The sequence below is a fragment of the Euprymna scolopes genome, chromosome 23 (genome assembly GCF_053919585.1).
Source record: "Euprymna scolopes isolate OS-2025 chromosome 23, ASM5391958v1, whole genome shotgun sequence".
NCBI classification, from domain to species: domain Eukaryota; kingdom Metazoa; phylum Mollusca; class Cephalopoda; order Sepiida; family Sepiolidae; genus Euprymna; species Euprymna scolopes.
In genome coordinates, this window is record NC_136504.1 from 86,205,362 (window position 1) to 86,230,361 (window position 25,000).

At 37.7% G+C, this 25,000-nt stretch overlaps 1 long non-coding RNA gene across 3 annotated transcripts in view; it reads right to left on the minus strand.

Annotated features, from left to right (window-relative positions):
• LOC145245707 (uncharacterized) overlaps positions 1 to 25,000 on the minus strand; it is an 839,291-nt gene that overhangs the window by 428,682 nt on the left and 385,609 nt on the right. For 2 of the 3 annotated variants that reach the window (XR_013863020.1, XR_013863019.1), the window contains exon 3: positions 4,168 to 5,687. The exons of the other annotated variant lie outside the window; for it this stretch is intronic. This is a non-coding gene — a long non-coding RNA (uncharacterized LOC145245707). Of the gene's footprint in view, positions 1 to 4,167; positions 5,688 to 25,000 lie in introns of those variants that run through there. 3 annotated transcript variants of the gene reach the window in all.

The following is a 25,000-nucleotide window of genomic DNA, read 5'->3' on the forward strand; positions in this document are numbered from 1 at the left end:
GATTCATATATACATCTACATGATTCATATATACATCTACATGATTCATATATACATCTACATGATTCATATATACATCTACATGATTCATATATACATCTACATGATTCATATATACATCTACATGATTCATATATATCTACATGATTCATATATATCTACATGATTCATATATATCTACATGATTCATATATATCTACATGATTCATATATATCTACATGATTCATATATATCTACATGATTCATATATATCTACATGATTCATATATATCTACATGATTCATATATATCTACATGATTCATATATATCTACATGATTCATATATATCTACATGATTCATATATATCTACATGATTCATATATATCTACATGATTCATATATATCTACATGATTCATATATATCTACATGGTTCATATATATCTACATGGTTCATATATATCTACATGATTCATATATATCTACATGATTCATATATATCTACATGATTCATATATATCTACATGATTCATATATATCTACATGATTCATATATATCTACATGATTCATATATATCTATATGATTCATATATATCTATATGATTCATATATATCTATATGATTCATATATATCTATATGATTCATATATATCTATATGATTCATATATATCTATATGATTCATATATATCTATATGATTCATATATATCTATATGATTCATATATATCTATATGATTTATATATATATCTATATGATTTATATATATCAATCTATATATATATATATGATTCATATATATATATATAAAAATGTAAAGTTGGTTCGTTGTAAACGAATAAAACCCTATTTCTACGTTAACAATTGATTTGAAATTTTCAGACAACCCATCATTCGAGTCGATGTATTTTTTATGTTATTAAAATAAATTTACCTCGCGAATTATTAAAATATTAAATAGAATAAATAAATTTTTTAACCGTTACTGCGAATCTGTTCTGTTGATAAAACTGAACTTCCTGTTTGATTCATTTCACAGCCACGAATTGAAAGATTTTCTGTTTAGTAAGTAAAAAAACAAAAAAAAAATAATTCATTTGTTTATCTTCCAAATTTTGTAATTTACACATTTTTTCTTTATTATATAAGGCCCCAAAAAATGTTTGTCGCTTGCTTTTTGAGTTTTTTTGTTTTTCGATATAAGATTTGTTAGAATAAAAAAAAAACACGATTTAAAAAATAGCGCGGATCACTCTGCATTAGCACCGAAAAATGTTACTAAACATTTATTAATAATTTCTTACTTTTACAAACATTTGATTTTAAATTTCTTTTTAGATGACTTTTATCGACTTTTTTTTTAAATACCCCCAATGGTGTTTATTAGCCCCCCCTCCAAAAGTGATGTTTATTCCGGAAGCTGTTCTTAAGATTTGGAGGTTGGGGTGGGGTGATTCCAAGTTGGACCTAATCTAAAAATACAAAAAAAAAAGTTTTTTATGCGCACATAAGCAACTATTTTTTTTATTGACTTTTTTTTTATTTAAAAATTAGTAAATTTCAATGAATAGAATAATAAATCATTTATCATTAATATATGTTTTTGGTTTTGTGTTGAATGAAACTTTTTTTTTCATTACAACAATAATGAACCAATTTAAATCTTCCGGCATGCGTTTAAGGGTTACGAAATTATCAATAAATCGTTTAGTTACTAAGCCAACATCAGTAAATAAATGAAATTTTACGTGCGCATGCATTAGCCTTGACTAGGGGGGGGGGGCTAAGGGAGCGACCATTAAATAATTATGCTGGTCGTCATGGAACTCAACGCCCAAGGAGTACCTAAAATGGCACTTATGCACTTATGTTATCGTGCTATTTTTAAAAATAGTATTTTCATGTTAAATTCAAATTTTACAATGTTTTTCTTTTATTAATTTGTTAACTGAAAGTACAGATAACCCGGTCGGTTTCTAATGTGAGGAAAATCTAGCCCCCCCCCCTAAAAAAGAGGTACTCTGGATAATAACAAAACATTAAACTTGCCTCAGTCTCGAAAGATCTCTCTACTGAACGAGGAAACAAACGGTGAAATGTAGTTCACCTGTTTCTCTCACCCTCTCTTCCTCTCTTAATATCTCTCTATCCATCTCTCCCTTTCCCTCTCTCAATCTATCTTTCTCTCTATATCACCCTCTCCATCTCTCTTTGAGCAACTTTCTCTCTCTAACTTCCTCTATCTCTCTCCTTTCCTGTCTCATCCCTCTGTTTCTAACTCTGCCCCCTCTCTGTTTATCTATCAATCCCTTTATCTATCTCCTTCTCTTTCTCTATTTTCCTCTCACTTTCTCTTTTCTATCTATATATCTTCCTAACTATCTGCCCATCTCTAATCCCTCATCCTATTTTAGTCTCCTAAATTAATTACAGTGAATAAGGCATTGTCAAAACATGGATAAATCCTATTTTAGTCACCTAATTTACTGACTGAGAATAGAAGTTATTTGGAAATTACTGCAACCTTCAACAGCACCAGAAGTAACTGGTAAAACCTGTCTAATTACATTGATTTTGGCAGCCATTTGGTAACAAAATGACATAGCCTTAGCCCTTGCTGCATGAGGAATACCTGCGACCTTGCTGCCAAGTAGAAGAATTATTTATTCTACTTTAAAACATTCAATTTTTCAAAAATCTCATATTCGACATCTCAAAAACATCCAATATGGGGAAAAATATTGCAGAAATGCAAACTTATTGTTTAGGATGAATGCACAATGGTACGCAAAAAATAACTTGAGGCTCTTGGTCGATCCTTGCAAGATTTGCGTGGCAATGTCAGACCATTTGGGAATGCAGTAATATTGCTTGCAGGAGATTTCAGACAAATGTTACCTGTTATTCTTCAATCAACACCAGCAGATGAAATAAATGCTTGCCTCAAATACTCTACTTTTTTGTTCCATGTAAAGACATTAAACTTAACTCAAAATATGCATGTCCAGTTGCCGACTGTTCGATCCGCACAAAAACTTTTGCATCACTTGTGGGAAATTTGGTACGAAAAAGTGCCAGCTGATCAGAGTTAAGGGCAAAATTCTTTGACTTTTAACTTCTGTAATTTCTGTAATTTTATTTCATCAAAAGAATAGTTAGTTTAAAATGTTTTTAAAGATATTCAAATTATAAGAATTCCATTTGACTGAGTGAATGAGCTATTCTTGCAGGTCAATACAAAGATGCCCATGAACTTAACGCTATTATTCAATGTAAAATTCCAAGTGAGGTAGTCAAATACAAATCCATCGACACTATTCTGAAAGCAGATAAAGCGGTTAATTATCCAACAGCTATATTTGCCAGGGATGCCACCGCATGTATTGCAACTGAAATTTTGTGTACTAATTATCACGTTGTGAAATATAAACCAATCCAAGCTTTACAATGGCACATAGGTTGCAGTAAAAAAAATTAAACAATATCATAGAAACAATAATCTTAACAAGACCTTTCACAGATGAATATATCTTCATTCCATGCATTCCTATGATTCCACCGGATACATCATTACACTTTAGGAAATTGAACTTTCCAATTTTATTGTCATTTTCAATAACCATCAACAAAGCACAGGGAACAATCTTTACAATTGTGGGCCTTACAGTTACACACTGACTGTTTTTTCAAATGGACAATTTATATTACGTATTCAAGAGTAACCAAAACGGCAAATCTCTATATCAGCTAAGAAAATGGAACAACAAAAACTGTGTACCCATGAAAAATGGAAAATTAAACCTATAAGAAACATGCTTTTTCTCATTTTGGAACTTTTTCCATTGCGCCAATTTGAGCCACAGCAACGCGTGGCAGGGTACAGCTAGTATATATATATATATATTATGATTTTCAGACAGTGATTATATATTAAATTCCACAGCCAAAGAACGTTGCAGCCCATGACAGTCAACAAACCGGAAGTTGAAGACTAGTTTCGCCCTCATTTGGGCTCATCAGTTAGACACATCCGAACTCAGGATTCGAAACCCGAGCCTCTCGCATGCGCTCTACCAACTGAGCAAACGCCCCGCACACAAGAATTTCAATTAACCAACACAGATCAAGCAAACCGTGCCGAAATCCGATTGTGAAACGAACATGCTTTGTCTCGACAAGGGACGTGGTCATCCAACTAGCTAAGTACTATTGAATATCAAATAAGAAAATATACATTTTAAAAAGTATAGTAACTAGCATTTACATTTTATGTATATGATTTTTATAGGTGTAAATGCTATGCTAAAATACGATGCGTATTTAGGGTGCATACACCCTTACAAAAGGTTGTCTATCTACTAAAACTAATTCATGTAAGTTGTTTTATCGTATATATGAATATATATATATATATATATATATATATATATATGGGTGAGAGACAGAGAGAGGGGTCGCGTGTTTGATATACTTTCTTATTAAAGTTCCCATCGAATTTTCCCGGTGGCCCTTCGCCAGCCAATAACATTATGGACACGATCCCTCGTTTTTCCCCATTTCTCAGTCTGTCTTTTTTTTCATGTTCATTTTTTTCTATTCTTTTCGGAATTGAACAAGGAATAAACAAACGTGTGCAAATTAATTGCTTCGAGCAAACTGAACTCCATGTTTGGGACATCTCATTTCACGAAAGCAAAAGAAAGAAACAACAAAGAAAGATTAAGAGAGAAAAAAAAACAAAAAAGTTATACACAACAATTTAAAAGACGCACTAATTCGCTCGCTTGTTTGGGAAGGCGCCTTGAAATCGGCCGTCTTTACAAATCCTGGCAATTATTTCCGCGAAAAGTTCTTTTTAATCTATTATAAAAACGAAAGAAGAATTAATGTCTGTATGTCTCACTAGAACAAAACTGTGATTCTTCCAGCGTTTGTGCTACCTATAGTCTAATAAGATGAACAAAATGGCCGACGCCTGTAACATTACGTCGAAGGATAGACAATTTAATATAAATTTATATAAAATTAAGTATGTGCATATATTTATATATTTGTATGTGCAGGATGTATTATACTAATAAACCAATAAATATGAATTTAAGTACATATTAGATAGGCATTATGGCCACAGTCGAAATATAGTTTGAAATTTGGACAAAGTGGAAACGTTGAATGCAAACAATAGATTACGTGTTACACATGATAAGCAAAATCTGACACGATAAAAATGAACTCTAGAAAATAGTGAAACAGAGAGCATATGGGCGTGTGTAAGAAAATCAGCAGCGGCAGCTGAAAGATATCTAGCCAGCGAAAATATTAGCAGTGGCAGCCGTTAAAGTTCATATGTAAGTTAGCAAGTGCGCGCGAGCTTGCCGTATGAGAAAGGGAGATAAAATCTTCCATGTGGTCGAGAGAGAAGCAAAATGTGCAACGGGGAAGATAGACGTGTAAATACGAAGGCGAGAAAGCGTTGACAAGTGCCAGCGCAAGGCCGTGAGGAGACAGATTTTTTTTTTCTAAAAAGCACATATGTGTGCGAAAAGATTTTGGAAATAGAATGAAATGCGTTATTTTGGAAGATCCACGCATAACTGCTTTTATTTGCATTGTTAAAAAAAGGAGAGTCAATTTTTTTTCTTTCCTTTTTGGTTTTCTTGGTCCTTTGCGGCGGTGCCGGACAGCGTGTGGGTTCGAGAGGGTTGCACTGTAACGACACAGTAAAAAATAACGGACACGTTATAATAGTAGTTCAGCGAGATGGGAATTTTTAGATATAGCATGAGCATAATATGTAATCATGTAAGATTTTTAAATGATACGCCAGTTAAATAATTAAAATTCCATTAAGATTTCAAACAAGAAATTAAAATAAAGAAAACTACGTACTCGATAGATTTTCAAAGATAAGCGATTTTAATCAAATGAAAATATTAGTAATTCCACTGATCAGCATAAATTATATACATACATATATATATATATATATATATATATATTATATAAATTAGATTGCAAGAGGATATTACCCGTTCACATGCACTTTTTCATGATAAAGCTTGAACCCAACCCAGAATTAGATTAAATCGAGCAATTGCATCGACAACGGACAACTCCTGACCCAAAGTGGGTTATGTACTGCATCTCATCTGTGTCGTGCTCCAACATAGGCGTGAACCCAGGTCGTCGCACGCATGAACTGTGCAATACTGACGACCTAACCGTATGGGCGACGGCGCAATCAATTGTCTATGTCTCGATTTTAATTTTTATATTTTATCTAGTTCTACATTCTACTATGTGACAAGTCACGTGTCCTGTACAACTAAGATAGTTACTGTTGGTATGCAGGTGGTAAATATCACATCTACAAACATTAACTGAAATTATCAGACTCCCTAGACACGCTGTTTAATATATGGAGCCGATTCCCCAGACAGGATTTTTAATATATGTAGAAAAATCGGTTCATCCTTCGTAGAGACGTGATGTCCCTCAACAAATACGTTGTTCCGGAATCGTGTTTTTAAATTCAATTTTAACCCCAAAGAAGGCACAGTGTCACTTTGAAGTAGGGGGCTACGATCAGTGACATTAGTTGCAAGGATATTATGAAGGGAAATGAGCAGCAGTAGGGTGGGATTAAGCTGCTTGTTGGGTTTGTCGGGCGTATTTGCGTCGAGGGGGTACAACTGCTTGTAGTTCGTCAGAGCACTCACCATTAAAATACTTGTAAAACAGGCGGAGAGACACAACATTTCGTCGATGGGACAGGGATTTAAGCCTAGATGACAGTTAAGGACGCATCAGGTTGGCCACTCTCTCTTGAACCCTGTCCAGGAGTGGGAGGCTAGTAGGAAATGCACCAGCCCAAATGTGACAACAGTAGTTCATACATGGCCGAAGGGTGGACTTATAGAGGTACATGATACTTTCATGCGTAAGTAACTTTCTCGCATGGTAGAGAGTCAAGCTTCTTTGCAGCAGTCTTGACAATGCTCTCAATGTATCTGTTCTAACTCATGTCCCCCGAGAACGTTAAGCGGAAGAGTTTAAAAGAAGTACTTTCAGGTAATGTATTTTTGGCCATTGCTATAAGTAGTGGAGAAGGTTTCTTGTAATTCTTTAAGGAAACAAGCTAAGTCTTGGAAGCATTGAACGTGACCATCCATTTTTGTCCCTATTCCACTACAGATCTAAAGTCTTCCGATAGTGTTTCTGCCATTTCCTTAGATAAGTGTTCATTTGTTTTCCCCTCGTGCCTATTATAGAGCGTGGTGTCAAAAAATATACCCATCTCAGTAACAATTTTATCAGGCAGGTCATTTATGAATATTACGAATAATAAAGGTTCAAGGACAGACCCTTGAGGCACTCCCACATTTATATCATTGTTTAGATGTGCGACGCTCGAGGGAAACCTGGATTCTTCTCTTACTTTAGAAGGATTAAATTACGTTATGTATTCTCCCAGTGATACCATGTGACCTGATTTTCCTGAGAAGACCACCGTTCCATACCCTGTCAAAATCCTTATATATCTAGGCCTATCGCTCTATCCTTTCCTGTTTGTCCAGTGAATTGTATATACGTTCACAATTACAGTTAGGATATATGGCTTGTATAAATCCATACTGATGACCGCTAGTCCACTCAAAGAAGCTAAATGAGGAAGGGAGGTTTTGTTATGATTCTCCTTGGCTTAAGACCTTACACTGATTGCAACGAATCCACCTTGGTACGATAAACTGACGGACAATGTATATCTTTTTCTACAATGACCTTATCTGTGCGCATCCTCTTTTCTATCTCTGCAAAGATCTTGTGATCTTTCGGTGGTCTCATTAATGATAAAACAAAGTACAACAAAATTCCAACTATCCATATCCATTGAACAGTGCATCGAAACTCAATGAGTGACTGGAACAGTTTCCGAACTTTTATATCGGAATGATTCCTACGCTCAATGTTAAAAAAAAAGATCTCGTTCGCTATAGCGTCGGACTTAACTAACGGGATAACCACAAGCATAGAAAAATACATACCGTCATACGCTCAATCCATCAAGTATGAATGGAGAAGAATAAAGCAACATTAATGGGCCTAAGATGATCTTATCAGTACATGATAAAACCAAACGTTTGCTTAGATTTTTGCAGCAAACTTAAACTATATGCAATCAGTGAAACCTATCTCAGATTTCTCTAAATGACCGAAAATAATCCGAACGACACCTGTCCGTGATGTTGGCACGCTCATCAAAATCCTGATGCTAATAATGCAGTTGGTTCTGACAATATTACAGCCATAGTACCCAAAAAACAACTGGAACTAGCACATATCCTTGCAAAGCTGTTGAAGAGATGCCTAAAGACGACATCCTTTTCAACACATTGGACAACATTAGTCTGCCCAGTATTTAAAAAACTCTGGAGATCAGTCTTCAGCATCTCAGTACATGACTATAATTTCACATAAAACCTATGGATGTATCGATGAGAAATTCCTCTCTAGAGCATTTGTTCCGTATAAATATCTTCTTTTAGAAGATCTCCAGATAAGGAATACCTGAAATGGCTTTTCAACCATCGAATCTTTTCTCTCGATTAGTTGTCGATGGTTGAAATCTTAAGCTCGAGGTATAAACGCTTAGGGATTTATCCTGGGATCAACTTTTTTTCTCATGGTTTTCGATGATCTTCCAAGTCACATTCTAAGGTCGAGAAATACGTAGCCAGCACCTCAATCTATGGTAATACATTAAAGGTCGGGAACAATAAAAAGCTCTATATCTCCATTCCGACCTTTAGCATATGGTGTAATAGGGCAAAAACGGGTTAGTTAATTTCAATGCATCCAAAACCAAGTTTCTCTCTTTACACCGCCAACGCTCTGACCCCAACATGGACACGATATGAATGGCTCTCGTTTCAAAGAAGCGCCCTGCTTTAATAAGCTTTTGAGGCTGACCTTGCCGTTGACCTGAAATGGAAAGCCTTACATCAAATTAGTCACCGGAAAAATGGTCGCGTCTTTCTAGCGCTCCAGAACGTATCCAACCTTTGACGGTCTACATGTATCACATCATAATCCTATAATGGATCACTTTCGCCACAATAAAGTACCCTAATCTCTCTTGATATACTTCAAAACCGGTTTGGAAACCTGCTGGACCTTGTCCTTTTCTCCTTCCTGCAACCTCTTTCTCACAAAAGAGAAAACGCGATCTTGTACTCTGCTTTATCGTTATTTTCACGACAAACGCTCGCCTGAATGATCCTGCTCCGAAAGCTTTCACAAATATCACTCGTCAAGCTATGACTGTTGCCAACAAGTTTCTATACTCTGTATTAGTTCTCAATTCTAAACGCTAATTCCATAATGAAACATCTTTTTTAGAACTGCCTGACTGAGGAACATTTTTCCACTGATCTATTTCCAGCTGATTAAACATGATCACCTTCAAGTTCAATGTTTTTACAATACTGTCTCTTGAAATTCTTCCCAGGTTTCATAAAAAACTATCACTGGGGTGTTGTCGCACCAATCACTTCACATGCATTAAGCCTTATTCTCGAGTTGTTCTGGACCTTGAGAAATGGCGATTCCTCTGTAAAAACAAACACTTTGTTCTGGAGGCATCTTCAGGTTACAGTTGAATGTTTTTCTTCGAAAAAAATGTCGAGAAGGAATTAGTAGCAGCAGTACCATCTATCTACAAACAGTGTCCTAAAACATCCCAGTAACAGCTATCGTTAAATGTTTATTTGTAGATCGTTTAGGTAAGTAACTCGAATAATTTAAGAGGAGAGAGAAGAATTGTTATCACAGGCATTTTAGAATATTGTGACTTATTTAAAAAGCGATGTTGTTCATTTAAGGTTTTAGTTTTTTTATAGAGGTTGTGCGAGCCTTTTCTAGTCTCGCACAAAAACACACATTCACATTACAAGCTATATTACTTGTCGCATACATACGCGCCCACGTCCACACGCGTACATATATTCACGTTTGCGTACATACACCCACATTCACGTGTATATACACACACGCTAACGTACACAGATGTACTCACACACGCGCACACGAACGCACACATGGACGAAGTCACTTCCTCTTTCAAAGAAAACCCACACATGCGCAAAAGACACTCCGGAAACGAGTATAAAACAAAGAGCAATAACCGGCTTCTTTCTTTTAGGCCCAGCTTTCGACCGCTCGTACCTCATACCACTTGCTACTATGTGGGACAAAAAGCTAACAAACAGAATGTACACATTCTCACTCTTTCTCTCTCAATCTAATAATGGTCCCTGAGAACACCTTCGCGTAGCTGACTGCTAACTGGCGTCAACTCTCCATTCTTTGTCTACACGCTGGACTATCATTCTCATTTTCACTACGTTACTCCTTACTCTTCCCACAGTCGAACAAACGATAGTGACCCGAACTTGAGATGAACACACATTTCCTTTTCTTTCTACAACACCAGTCCCGCAACGAACATTGGTTACACACGCGCGGACATGAACACATGTTATATCTAAAACATTCATTCGTTTCATTATTTTCTTGTAGCGAGTTAGGGTATTATTATATCCTGATCCGTTACAAGGTCTTCGAGTATTTTTAATTTTTGTAAATTAGTTTCATGGTGTATTATTTTTGTCTTACTCCGGAAGGGGATAAGGTTATATATATATATATATATATATATATACATATATATATATATATTAAATTGCATTGAATCTACTTTACCTATGGTGAGCCGGCAAGATGGTGTGGTGGTAACCATCTATTTAAAAGTTGTTCAATACATTACACTCTTCGAAAGGGTATTTAAACGTAAAGTTGGTGCTTTTGAATGATTTTAGAGTTAGGGAAGCATTTTTCTTTACTAGAAAGTTTTAGATCTTAAGTTTCTCATAGAAAATAAGTCGAACTTTATTGTCATTTGGAAAAGTGTATGTGTGCATAATAGTTTTCGTGTTTTTTTCTTCTAATTTGAAGTGTTGCTGCATTTAATTGTAGTAGAATATGCTAATAAAATTCGAGATATGTTGCGTGATATTATTTTATGAGATAGTATTTTTAAGATGTTGAGCATTGGTTTTATTTGTTCATCGACGATATAGTAATGAAATCCATTATTGATTAGAGCGCGTTTTATATTTGTTAAAGTAATGTTTTGTTTAGTGAAGTATATAAGCTTTGCGCGTTTTAGGTTTTAGGCGATAGCTATTTCGTAACCATGAGAGCATTTGCTCTTGAAAATTAAAAGGCAATAATTTAGGCTAGTTGTTTTTGCAATTAAAACTTGAATGTATTGTTAGAGATGTCAATGAGAACATCGAGGAATTAATTTTCTTTAACGTTTAGTCCTACAATGGATATAAGTATAGAGTGATTTTGGAAAACGTCTTTTAGTGTTTGTATTTGTTCATTATTGTCAACTAGAATAAGTATATAATCAACATATCCTTCACAAATAGAGGGCTTAAGAGTGCTACAAAATCTTTTGATTTCAAGTCACTCGTAGAATTCACTGAAGTCAGTCTAAGAAACTCCACTGATTTACGTGTAAATGTTGCCGCTGCAATCATAAAAATGTCCTTGATTAATAATGTTTTAGTATTTTTTACTAGACGAGTTGTTGTAAATATTGGTGAGGACATCTATATTTTTGACGAGTGAATTGGTGAAAGCTTCTCAGGTTTAGATACTAAATACATTGATTGTCATGTTTATTATTAGGATTTGTATTAGTTCTTGTGTGGATGTAACAATATTTACTTCGTAAATACAGGATAAGCTGATTAAACGTTTATGTTAGGGGACAGATGTGGTGACGATTTTTAATATAAAAGGTCGGAGGGAGAGTTAGGTTTATGTATTGTAACAGATTTATTTAGATAGACGTGTTGTAGCGTCCAATGATTTTGCGAACTTGGTGATTCCTGATTTTAGAAGTGATGATTTTGTTTTTACTAATATATTGCAGGGTTCTTAATTTTTTTAATAGGTTGTAGCTTTGTGATAATCATATTTATAGAGTACTACAAATATGCTTGTTTTATCGGCTTTTTATGATATTAAGATTGTTGCAGAGAAGCTTAGAAACTTCTTAGATTGGGGTTACTACCGAATTTGATTTGCTTATTATCGTGTCAGGTTTTAATAGATTCTCATTTTTGTAACTTTCATAAGTTATATTGTTTAACGTTTGTGATACATGTAAGGTATATATTAAACTTTTGTTTTTCACACTAAAAATCGAAAAATAAGAAAAGTATTATTAAAAGGGCTCTTTTTGTCTTTTATAATGTTTGTTCGAATAATGAAAACGCTGCCACACACACACACACACATATATATATATATATATATATATATATATATATATCAATGTCTGTGTATATGTTACGCTTCCGATAAAAAGTTTATAGAATCTGCATAAGATTAAAATTCACCGATGAACAAAAATTAAAGTTGTTCTAGACCGCTGAATGCTCTTCTTAAAGCATAATCCCTACTCGATTTAAAATATATCCTATTTCAACAAAATTTAAATCATGATTATAATGCTTTATGGGGTAGATAATAGAACCGCCCCATATATCTTTATTTAGTTTTCTTAAATCTAAATATATTATTTAAACCTTACACTTTTTAAAACTTGAAAATATATCTTATTTTGAGTAGATTTATATCACGTGTAAACTTTTCTAGAGAAAAAAGGCAAGTGCTCTAAAATTTCTACGTTACCTTTTATATGCGGAATACGCGCGTCCCATTTTTTATCGGCATATACGGCTAGAAAAACCTTAAAATATTTAGTACGTCTATCTGATTTTAATAACATTTAAATCATACTAATTCAAATAGTCTTCGACATTTTAACTTAATTATAATAATATAATATAATGAAATGGAATGTAGGTCAATTTATATGTTGATATGGGTAATATGTAAAGGGTGTTATATTGCCGGGGCTCTGTATAACTTGAAAGCGTGTATAGAGCGTGTATATAAAACAGGTATGTATCAACGAGGAAACCAACCCATGTAAATGTTATATAGTCGTCTATGTAATGTTCCTTGCGCGCGTGTGTATATTTTTAACATATATAATAAATAGATATAGATACTTTCAAGAATAACAAACGGGGCATATAAAATTTTATCACCAAACATTTCCTAAGCAACCAATGGGTCGGAACATCATCTGGGGAATTACATCTTGCCAAACAGGAAAATGTTACCTTCATTCATCAGAAGGTCAATGGTTGACGATTCTGCTACAAACTGAAAATATTTCTTCCAAAGAAACTCTCAGTTACATTTCAGACAGCTTTTATTCCAAATGGTTTCCGGTTGGAACATTTACATATACTTATCCTACATTCTTGCTTTTTTCCTACGCCCGATAGTTTCCACGGATGAACGATTCTCGGCCAGCTTAGAAGTAGACTGGTTTGCCTCTCTAACCCATCTCTGTACAGGGTCCGTCAAGGAATCGGGAAGATTTTAAAACTTAGTTCTTGAATAAATACATTTTAACAACTTTATTATAAACTAGCGATGGTACCCCGCGTTTCCCGGTTGTTTTGAGGGGTGTGTAAGGGGGGGGTAAAGTAAAGAATTAAAAATAAAACGATGTTAAACTTCTTTAAAAAATCGGCAAAATAAAAAAAAAACAGAAAAAAACCCACAGCAAACAAACGTAAGACTTCTACCAAAAAGAAATCGGAAAAACAAATCAGGGGAAAAGGTATGGACGTGTTCGGAAAAACAAAAAACAGCGAAAAGCGAAAAAATGTCATAATAGCCCTTCGATTCGGTTTAGTTCATGGAGCTTATACATTCCAGTTTTTTTTAAGCAACTACGAAGTAAAGAAAACCCAAACCGGTGTTCAATTAGTAACTATCTCTTGTGAAGGATCCCGCAACGGTGTTAAGTGGTGGCGGGGGAAGGATGAAATTATTAGAGAGAAAAGATTTTACCACTTCCATTGATTTTAACAGATTTCGGCAGTGAACTGTCAGCAGAAAATTATACGAATCTACGACTATCGAGGAAATGGAGAAGTAATAGGCCTATAACACACTGCAGATATTCTGCTGCAGTTTGTGCATATTACATTTGCATGAAATGGCTTTATTTTTTAATCCTATTAAGGTAAAAATCAGAAGGGAAAATGAGTTCATTATATATATATATATATATATATATATATAGGGAAGGGATAAATGGAATCTACATTTATTGCCATTTTTTAAATGAAGCAGGATTACTATTTTTTAATTACTCTTTTAAATGGGTACCATTAGTTGCATGCCATTCTTGGATTTGCAATGCGTTTTTTGAGAGCCGGAACTGTTCTAGGTCGAACACTTTCGTTTTATAATAGTCACAAGCACTCAAGTCAGGTAAACGAGTAGGACCAAGGAATATTTCTGCTGCGGAAAATGGAACAACCTTGAAATAAAGCATTAAGAGCATCGATGGTAATTCTGTCCCTGTGACATTTAACTATCTTGTTGGAAAAGTCTTTGCTCATTCACTGCAAAACGGGAAAGTTGAGGAGTGAAAAAGTTTATATTATCTCAATAGTGCTGAACATTTACAGTAACTGCATTACCAGCCTCATGTCCGTTAACATGCGACTTGCAGACATTCCTTGTTTAAAAACCGATTTTGTTTATCCATCGTATTCTTCCCTTAATTGTTTCTAAAAATGCTTAGTAAAATATTTTTTCAAATATTCTCTCTACGATGAGCGTGCAATAAGTAATGCCTCTGACCCACTTTCAGTTGTCTGATCTAGCTGAAATTCTGCATGTGCAATGATTTATATATCTACGGGTTATGTGGCAAATTACATATTTGAACTAATTGTGGTTTCTGTTTTACAGGTGTTTGAACTGCCAGGTGTGAACTGGAGCCTGTTGAATGTCCAGCAGTGATCCGGTTTTTGTATTTGAAAGGACGCACACAACATGAGGCTTGATGAAATGAGAAGAACTTATGGTGATAATGCCCCATCATATCACCTTCTAAACCGCTGTCATCTTGAATTAAAACATGGCCGGAAGTCTGTGAAAACAGCTCTCAGACCTGGTCGCCCACCTTCTGCCATTGATGAGGTATCTGTCAGTCAAGTTGAGGCTTCCATTTTGTAAGATCGGCGCATTACTATTCGCCAAATACTCCAAGATGTCAAGATTAGTACAGGGTCTGTTGAAACTATCATTCATGACCACATGCATAAGGTGTCTGCCAGATGGATTCCCAGGTTGCTCACCCCATCCCAGAATCGAGAACGCGTCGAGTGCTGGAGGATGAATTTGGAGATGTGCCAAGAAGATGAGTCAAATTTTTCAACAGACTGATTACACAGGATGAAATCTGGGTCCATCACTATGATCCAGAGACCAAAGTCCAGTCAATGCAGTGGAAGCACTTGGACTCACCACCTACAAAGAAGTCAAGGGTGCAGCTCTCTGCTCGCAAGGTCATGCTCACAGGTTTCTGGGACCAGGACGGAGTAGTGATGACAGATTTCCTGGCAAAGGGTACCACAATTACAGGAGTCTATTATGCTTCACTTTTGAGGAAATTAAGAGAAACTATCAAAATCAAGAGGCGGGGCAAAATCAGCAAAGGTATCCTCCTCCTGCAGGACAACTCTCCGGTCCACAATTCACATGTCGCCAGATCAGAAGCACGGGCGTGTGGTTATGAAATCCTCCCCCATCATCCCTACTCTCCTGACCTTGCACTTTCTCACTTTCACCTCTTCCCAGCCATGAAGCTGTTTTTGAAAGGAAAGCGTTTCCCAGATGATTCAGCCTTGATTTCTGAAGTCGCGGCGTGGTTGGAGGACCAACATGGGGTGTTCTACAAAAACGGTCTCCAGAGCTGCATCAAACAATGGGAGAAATGCATAACTCTGGATGGTTCCTATGTAGAGAAAGTCTAATAACTGTGCCAAGTTTCGTTGCTCTACTGCTATGCGAAGTGGGTCCGAGGCATTACTTATTGCACGCCCCTCGTACATACATTTTCCTACATAAGATTTCAAAATCATCATGTTCGGTATCCAACATTTTACTTTTCAAATGTAATAGTCGATTTTTATAATTCGACTATCGACTATCAACAAGGCAACCTTATGTCGCCCTGGCATAATCTAACAAGTGTACCAATAGTTATTTTCATTTGTTCTCAAGCATCATCGGTTCTTCCTATTAGTCTAATTGTGATTTAGGATCTGCTTTGTTTACATTCGAACATGTTAATATTTAGAACATTTCGCCTCCATACTGAAGATAAATCTGTTATTGTTATGCTAATAGAAATGTTGCTTCTCTATAGGTTTAAACTTGTCTTACATTTTCTTGGAGCTCGCTTTCCTGTTATATTGTTGATGGAGTAAAACTTGGCGGGTACAATGACCATCTGACAGTAATACTGAACAAATTAGAAATTATTTCGAGAAAATGAGATATCTATACCATCAAGTAATGTGCGCTACGAAGTACGTATGGGACCGACCTTGTCCACATGCAGATTGAACAAGACAGAGAAGGATTTGCGTCGTATCCAAAAACAATCTTTGTTATTTCATATGGATATTTTGGCCAACCGGAAGGTTGCTATTAGTAGGCAGATAATTAACGAAAATTATAAACTACAAATCTATCAAAAGTTGCAGCCACAAGAAGTGTTAAGTTACTACTTATTTAAATTTCGTTGTTTCGCTCACGGTAGTTTGAGAGAGGACACCGCTTAGACATTACGAATGTAGTAGTTTCCCTTAAATCTTCAGCGACATAACCTATCACGTTCCATAGCCCTCTTCGTAAATATTGACGCTTTGTTTTTGATTCATTTGCAGCACAACCTTCAACCTGTAGTGTACCAGTGACGTAAATGGACGGTTACGTTATGTGCTAATACTAAGCTTCTTCACTTCAACAATTACAAAAAACTTTATCAACTACCGATTGGCAGGAATAGTATTCTAACTCCTTGGCTTAATATTCACAATCAACGTGTATTTTAACATATACAATGAACTCCTTGCAAAAGTAGGTTGACTTTATCGTGAAGACTCCTCACGCCTTCTAGTATTCTGTATCCTAACAAAGTAATAATTCACCCAGACAAAGAGTCTGTTGCCATATCTAAGCAGATGCATCTACCACTAGTATAACCCTCTCCAGTCTCCATCCTAAGTCCTATACTATCAATCAAAGTGTAGAAAATGTGTAAGTAAAGTCCTTTAAAATTACTGCGCCCTTTGTAAATGTATGAGGAAAATCCTTTAAAAGTACTGCGCCCTCTGTAGATGTGTAATGTTGCAGTAACGTAAAGCAATTCAATAACCGGTAAACACCGGTTCTGCACGGAATCCAACTAGCAAGGTACCTAGATGGACGCGAACGGTTACTCAGAACGGACCCAACAACGGTAAGATATGTCCACACTCACACGGTACGAGAAGCAACAGCAACACGATTCCCGACCAAGTCAATCATCGCTTCCCGAACGTCTTTCAATCACCCGCTTTTATGGCCGTTGCAGGCCGGCTAAATTTGCATATTGCGAGAATTCATGCGACTTTGCGAGGTATCATCCTTTACAAAAGACGGCGGCCGCCATCTTGATCTTTCTTTATCTATTTTCGGTCGGCGACGCCGAGCCGGCCCGAGGTAAGTCTTTCCTTTTCGTCCGTCTCTCTTACGCACCCACACAACACACAAACACGCGGGCGCTTGTCTCCTGGATGCACATTACACAAAGACAAACCTATGTTCCACCACCGAATGTTGCATTGCTGGAATGTACTGACAGAATCTTTGCACTTGTGACTTCTCAATGTAAATACATCTGACGTAGCAGACAAGTAACAGGATCCCACATCACTGTATAGTGTCTTACATGCAGGTACAGCCTACTCTAATTGATTTTGACATTCAAACTGCTAAGTATCGGAATTTTGTCCCTTTTTTCATGTTTCTGACTGTAGCAACATAATATTTAAAGGTAACGTGAGCAAACATCTCACTGTTCAACTTCCTATATAGTGCATCTGTAGACAGTGTCAAATAGGAGCCTCTAATATCGAGGACATTTTTCTAAAATGAACAAAGTAACAAAAAATAAAAAGATAGTTTAAATTAAACATAACGTGTATAAGAAAAAACAGATTTTCTTTAGAGCCACGAGTTTATTTTCCGTTCCGGAGATTTTTAATTCGCGTGTCAAAACTAATTTCTTATATTGTCATCTTAAGTCAACGTCGATGTCAATGTATTTTAGTTAAAACTATAACGCATAGCTAAATAGAAACAATGCACAACTGAATAGAAATAGGATGTACTTTTAAAATGTTGAGAAATGTACTATTCTTGTAAGTTTCCGATGACTGATAAGTGATCTAAACTTTTGCCCTACTATGCTCTATGACGTGTATAATGGTGTTAACAGACGTGGCCGCTCTGATTAAACCAAGTGTTTGTGGCAGCACATTACGTCGGAATTTTCTCGTAAATACTTACTCATGTAAACTACTGTTTATGCCGTCGTTTTTTCGATCATTCAATGCAAATCGGATTCGAATGTTAGATACAGCATCAAATTTACCACATCATTGGCGACGTGTAATTATTGAAACTAACTGATATGGAATGCTCAAAACTCGTGTTTAATAATGTTCCTGATTTCTTTTAGATAAGGACTGATTATTTCGATTATTCGGACCCCTGATCTCAGCTTGAGGGTTATTTTCACAATGATACGATATTAACTTTTAAAATTAGTAAAAATATAATGTATATATATTATTTTTACTAATTTAAAAAGTTAATATCGTATTGTAAATTTATGTTCGCTTATATTAATCGTGAAATATGTTAAAGTCTATATTAAAGTCACAATACAAAAAATCAATTCCGAATTGTTACAAAGATGGTTCGATTTTTTATCAGAGAAGCGCAGAACTAATATATATATATATATATATATATGTAACATATCGCTAAAACCAAAACATCTAAGTAAATCGCGATATATCCAGACAGTTGGCGAGATGGTCCAGGGGTAAGGGTTTAGGCTCATTACCGTTGGGTCCCGATTTCGAATCTCGCTAGATACAGCCACTCTGATGAGTCGTAGACGACGAAACACGTGTCAGTGGATAATTACATTTTAAAAATAATATATACTGCTCCCCATGTGGGGGGTACCAAATTGGTTAAAAGGGAAAATTATTCCCAACTCGCATTTAGGTAAAAATGCACTTTGGTTAATAATTGAATTCATTCAAAACATATCGCTAAAACCAAAACAAAACATATATATATATATATATATATATATATATATATATATGTATATATATATATATATAATATGCACTAGTATACATAAGAGTTGATATAAAAAAACATTTAAAGTTTCATAATTTTTATGATATCAAATGAATGGTTTCAAATAATAAGCTCAGTCAACTCATGTTTCTGGCTTCAGAGCACATATAAACAGGTTAAGAGCACGCCAATCACCAAAGAAAAGAATCAGTTCACGATCATATTTTTTATGTATTCTATATTTAGCGAATATTTACATTTTTACTTCTTAGTTTATTTAACTGTATTTCACAGAGAATCAAACATTTATTTAAAAAAAAAACACAAACAGCTGATTAAGATAAAAACAGCAAGTTGAAATTAAACGAAAAACTCGCATTTACGATGGTAAAGAAAAACCTACCAAAAGAACATCTAACACTACATAAAATATTCTGAAGCCATTATTTTTGATTTAACCAATCGAGTCAAGATCCTTAATTTTCGATTACAAATTAAAAACCGGATAAAACTTAAAAAGAATTTTATGACTATTTAAAAATATTGTTAGCCTTAAAATGAATAAATAATGTTTGTAAATAGTTAGATATTACTAAATGGCTTGATAATAATTTACAATAATTTTGAAAATTAATGAACATACAATGTTAGATGATCCTTTGTTTTCCTGTTGCAAATAATCTTATACGCATATAAATACAAACTACATAAGCTGTACCCAAAATAAACTCCATATTGTAGGAAATTAATGTTTTTTTTTCTTGAATTGCATAATGTTTTGTCCAATTAAACTATAGCTATGTAACTCAATTATTTTTCACTAGTTTAAATGAAGCAGGACGCAATTCTGAACAAAAAGGAAAACAGATTAAGTCATCTGCCCTTTTTTTAATTGCTAATGATTTGTGTTATTTTTAATTTCTACTTATTTTTGTCTTTTTTTAAAAGGAAAGGCCTTAGTAGTCTCTACCAAAAATGTCCAATGTTCAATTTATTTGTGTACTTTGCTAGATAATATATACATAAATTATTTTCAGAACCTCTACCTAAATGGAGAGAATAGATGGTTACCATTACATAGTTTATTCTTTTAGACATTCATGTCTACCTATCTCTTCCTAAACATTTGCTCATTAGGTCTACCTTAACGAAGTAAAGCGCGTTTGTTAATGTTGTACAGTATATTACTTGTATGTTATTTATTCAAATCAATCATTTACAAATAGATTAATTTTAACACACACAAGCGCGCACACGAGAAAAGATAAAATATCAGCACCTAAAAAAATGATCTAAAAACCACATGGTCTCTGAAAGAAATAAACATTATACCAGTTGTGATAGGAGCAACTGGTTTAATAAAAAAGAATCTTCAGAAATACTTAGAAGCAATCCCTGGAAGACCAAGCTGTAAATGGATACAAATAGCAGCCTGTAAGAGTATCTTGTGTAGGAGACGGGGGGTCTCGTCGTGGGCGACGAAGCGTTTCACTGAAGAACCACAGCAACACACAGCAAATCAACAAACAATGACAGCCACGGCGCGAAGGTAACTAACAAAGCTCAGCTGACTGCACGAATAGAAACGGAACCCAACGGTCACTGTACTAATCGCCACGAACGTCAGAACCCGACTTCCTCGCACCTCCTATGGACCGATTTTTATTCCTCAAGATGGCCTAGCTAATTTGCATCCCCGCGAGATCTCGCGCGATCCTGCGAGATTCCGTCTCTAATAAAAGCAGGCAGGCGCCATCTTGAAACTCTTTCTTCCGCTGCCCCGACCACAGGATCAGCCACCACCCCACACGCCAGGCACACACGGACCCTCTTGCGCCGAGGGCTACGGTTAGTCTCACACTCCCCCCTGGTCTCCAGATCACATACGTGACACGGCGGACGTGGCCGTTTGATTCGAGCACTCCTGCGGAGGGGTATTGCCGGGACTTCCTCATCGGAGCTCTCAGAAGTGGCATCGGAAGCATCAGCATCAGCATTAGAGCTCGCAGTTGAGTCATCAGGTCCATGGGGCACAGGTTGGATCCATCGCTCATCGTCGGATAACTCGGTCCTTCCACTGCTCGCAGTTGAGTCACCAGGTTCGTGGGGCACGGGTTGGATCCATCGCTCATCGTCGGATGACTCGCTACTTCCACTGCTTGCCGATTGGTCAGCGCTTAGAGCGGGCCGGACATCCCTTACGTGGCGCGGAGTATCATCGACTAGTATGGCCTGTTCACTGATGACGCCGGTGACCCGCCCCCTCCAAAAGCTGCTGGTGCACCGGCCGCCGGGTGGCTTCACCCAGACGGTGTCTCCCACTTGGTACGCCCCCTGGGGTTCTCGTTGGTCGGGTAGACACACTTCAACGTCCTTGACGCGCACGTGGTAGTGATGAATCACATCAGCGGGCGCACTGCCGCCAGTCACGGTGTCCTTAGGCGTTGTGTTGTATCTGTAAACCGCCTCCGCGATCGTACACTTCTTCCTGGCCGCGATCTTCTTCACGGTTCGGTGGCATCGCTCCGCTATGCCGTTGCCGCTCGGAACATACGCGCATCGGTGTCGAAGGCGGATTCCCCAGTTGTCCATAAAATGCCTAAATTCCCTGCTGCAGAACGCCGTGTCGTTATCCGTGAGGATCTCCTCAGGCGGCCCCCTTTCGTAGAATATGGATTCCAATTCGTGGATGACACTGGTGGAATCCTGCCTCGCTAATTGGCGCCAAATCGCGAACCTCGTTGGCCCGCAGTCTATCAGCGTGAGGAAGTGTTGGCTGCCGTAGTGGGTTATATCCATACCCAACCGACTCCAAGTCGCGTCCACTCCCAGCTGTCCTTTCCGCCATCTGGCTGGGGCGGGGTCGATGGACTGGCACGTTTGGCACTCCCTGACCACTGCTCTTACTGCGCTTTTTGGTATTGATGGTCTAGCCAACTTCACAAAGTAGTAGGTCCGTTGTACTCCAGGGTGCCCACTGTCGTGATGTATCTTCCTGATTTCGTCCTCCTCGACGGAGGCAGCACACAGAGGCAATGGCTTAGCTTCTTTCTTCCTAGCCTCATACCATCTCCGTGGTACCCGAATGAGCTTGTCGGCGAGGTTGTAGTCCGAGGTGACGAGCACTACTTCTACGGACAGGTTGTACTCCGTCACCAGTTTTTTCACAGTCTCGAGCCTCCGTCTTATCAGCATTTCGCTGGCTGCCTTGGTGCGTGCCCTGGCCTTGCTCGTGAGTGTGTCCGACACCCAGTGGTGCACGCAAAGTGAGTCAGTGTGCACACGCAGTTTCTTCACTTCACATTGAAGTGCCAGGTTAATGCCCTTTATTACAGCGTCGAGTTCTGCCAGGTTGATATGGGCAGCATCATTCGCCGGTCGCAGCCAGCAGGCATCCTCAACTACGGCCCCATCTTTCTCCAAAACTACACCGATCGCTAGAGAACTTGCGTCCACCCACACGCTCAGTTCGTCTCCCTGCACGCACCAGTCCCCTGTGGCGGGGTCATTCTTTTTCACACTAGCGACGGTCTCCTTTAACATTCGAACCAATAGTTCGTCGGTTATCTCATCGTCCCAGCCTTTGGTGACCGCATTTGCCCTCCTTTTTATGACGCCTGTCGCTGCACGAACCCATCCGCATACTGGAAGGTGCCCCACAAGTTTCCCGCACAGGGAGAACACGGCACGTCTTGTGTAAACGTCGGGTACGTCGGGAACTGCGGTTCCACGCCTCCACTTCAGGATCCCTCGCTCCTCTTGAACGCTCAAGCCCAATACGCGGGCACCATCCTCAAGCCGCTCAGAGTCCTTGCAGTTTAGACCAAACTCGGCAAGTTTGGATCTTACGCGCGAAGAGGACACGATATCTTCGTTCACGTATATATCGTCAATATACGCCGATGTTCCCTTTCTGATCCATTCTTCTTGTGACAACACGGTATTGACGATAGCCTTCATTATCTGGGGTGCTACGTTTAGCCCAAATCCGAGTCGCGTAAGACAGTATCTCTTCCCGGAAAACATCACTGTCTGGAAAGGCCACATCGCCTCGCCGATCCGGACCTGCAAGTATGCTTTTCTCAAGTCCAGTAGGGGCACATTGGACCCCTGCCGGCGCCACTCTCGCAGCTTGCTGGCACAGACGTCGGCGTCCGCTGTGAACGCATCAACGTGCGCATTCAACTCACGGTAGTCCATTACCGGCCTCACCTTTGACTTGTTAGGTTGGGCAACTGCCATCAGCGGTATCAGGCCCTTGGGGGGTCCAAGTTTGTCATAGGGGTATGGAATCAGCCAACCGTTCTTAATCCATTCACGGAGCTCGCTTTCGTATGCAGGCCTTATCTGGTCGGGCATACGGTACTCTGCCACTTTGTTTTGTAGTTTGGCCGGTTCCTTGTCTTCTGACCACCTCCAAGTGGCGGTCCACGCCGTCTGTTGGTCGTCGAATTCCGCACTGAAGTCCGGCTGGTCGACTCTTAGTGCTGCGCACACCGGGGGCCTATCCTGAAACTCTACAACGCCAGCGCGCGTTATGCGCACGCCGCCCAGGGCTTTGATGGCATCGTAGCCTAGCAACAGGTCGAAACTCAGCGGCTTTTCGCGTGTCACCAGCGCTTCGACGTTGGCCGAGTTCCAAGTTCTTGTGCGAATGTGTACCACACCCACGCCGCAACACATTCGTATTTTTCCAGTAATGGACCGATTTTTATTCCTCAAGATGGCCTAGCTAATTTGCATCCCCATGAGATCTCGCGCGATCCTGCGAGATTCCGTCTCTAATAAAAGCAGGCAGGCGCCATCTTGAAACTTTCTTCCGCTGCCCCGACCACAGGATCAGCCACCACCCCACACGCCAGGCACACACGGACCCTCTTGCGCCGAGGGCTACGGTTAGTCTCACACAGCCATAAAGGGAACAGCATCTATTCTTAAAAGAGCCCTCGGATATAAATTTGAATCATAACAGAATCAAGTGTATGCTCCAGGAGGGAGCCCCTTGATATCTTAAAACTTATTGAAGTTAAATAAATAAAAATGTAATGGTTGAATAAGTTGGTTTTCTTGATGTGAATTCCATGAAACGAGCGTTATTATTAAAGAGTGCTTAATGAGGACATAGTTGGTATATATTCTGTTTATTTTACAAACATTATTGGCTACATATATGCATACATATTTCAGTGGAAACCCGATTCAAATATACCACGTCATTAGACCAAAGGGGCAATATTAAAACGAAACTCAACATTATATTCGTTTTTTATACAATATAATCGAGTGTATTTTACTCTCTGAAAGAAAGTGGGGGTATACTTTATGCGTGTGAGCAGTAAAGGTTTCGGAAGGAGGTATGGTGAAGGAAGAGTTATAGGCGGGATGAAGAAACGGGGAAAGTACGATTTCATGTGGTCAAGCTGTCGCAACGGGGAAGTTGTGTGTGTGCCTAAGTTTTCGCGTTGATCTGAAGTAATATTATAACCTCGTATCTGCTACTGATGAAGTGGTATCTTTAAATTGGGATTCCACTGAAGAAATAAATACATTAGATAGATTATATATATATATATATATATATATATATATATATATATATATATATATATATGTGATAAATTCTGAACCAAACAGATTGGT